This window comes from Cyprinodon variegatus, unplaced genomic scaffold (genome assembly GCF_000732505.1).
Source record: "Cyprinodon variegatus isolate N-32 unplaced genomic scaffold, C_variegatus-1.0 Scaffold513, whole genome shotgun sequence".
NCBI classification, from domain to species: Eukaryota; Metazoa; Chordata; class Actinopteri; order Cyprinodontiformes; family Cyprinodontidae; genus Cyprinodon; species Cyprinodon variegatus.
Genome location: NW_015150966.1, coordinates 167,230 through 168,457, shown reverse-complemented (window position 1 = coordinate 168,457; position 1,228 = coordinate 167,230). Strand labels below are relative to the sequence as shown.

At 38.9% G+C, this 1,228-nt stretch overlaps 1 protein-coding gene across 1 annotated transcript in view; it reads right to left on the bottom strand.

Moving 5' to 3' along the window:
* Window positions 1-1,228, bottom strand: part of LOC107094903 (spondin-1-like) — a 160,000-nt gene that overhangs the window by 77,515 nt on the left and 81,257 nt on the right. The window lies entirely within an intron of this gene.

Sequence of the window (1,228 nt, the reverse complement as noted above, 5' to 3'; positions counted from 1 at the left end):
ACGTTTTTATACACGCAAACCTTTGATAGATCCGGCCCTCAGACTTGGTTCGGCCTGTGAAAGAAATATTTTATAAATCAGCAAGATGACACAGATTCGACAGCAGGACATGCAGTGGTGGGTATACCATGTCCACACAAAGGGCTGCCGTGTCACAGTAAAAAATGATACGTTCAAATGTGGGCAAATTGTGGGATAAAAGCACTTTGGAGCTGTGGTTATCTTCACTATAAAGTGGATATGATACACCAGTGACTTGTGAAACAGAATTTCCCTCAGTCCTTTTGAGCATTGAGTTGAATTGAAGTCCCACTACAAAGTGAAGCTCTAAAGCCTTTTGACAGGAGATGAAAGTGAGACGGAGGCATGGGATGTGCTACCAGGGATGTCGTCATCCTGTTTAACACCAGAGTGTAATTGGCTGTAAACCCTCTAAGTCTATCACCACAAATAGCCATAATGAAAACTTATTTGGATTAAATCATTTGTGTAAGGTTCATGTGTTTGAAGAAGTTTGCTGCAGAATTCATAAAAGCTCTGGAAACTTGACTTTTATGTTGAAATCACCATATGACAGAAAGAGGAAAGAGAATTTCTGAGGCGTTGGTATCTTTAAACTGCACATTCATGGTCACCCACTAAGGCGATATTTGCTTCTTTATATCAAAAGGTTTGGAAGGAGAGAGATATCCAATGTCTGAGAGTCTGTCTGACTCCTGCTACAGAGTCTGAATTTACCTTTTTGGTTTGGATCAGTCTATTCAGCCGAGAACAGAGGCAACTTTTCCAAAGCCCAAAACTTAAATCAAGCAGCCAGAACATGGTTTAATAAAGTTTGGACAAACAGGAATAATTATTTTTTATTTTTTTGGGAAGCACATTCAATTTTTATTCATTTTTATCTAAGCACAAAAGATGTAAAAAAAAAACAACAACCATTAAAGATAGTCTCTTTCAGGACGCCAGTTACGTAAAGATTTGTGATTTTCAATACCTAGCAATCGCATTTCATAATTTTCCTTAATTTTCTAAACTAGAAAAAGGACAAAAAGGGTTCATTTTGGACAACTGCCACTTTTTCACTTAAACCAGAGGTCTTCAACAGGGGGTCCGCGACCCCTAGGGGGTCCCCAGAGGTAATGCATGGGGGTCGTGAAAGTTTTGGTTGATTAGACTTTTTTTTTTATATCCCCCCCCCCCTCCCTGCAATTTTTTCCACTAATTAAAA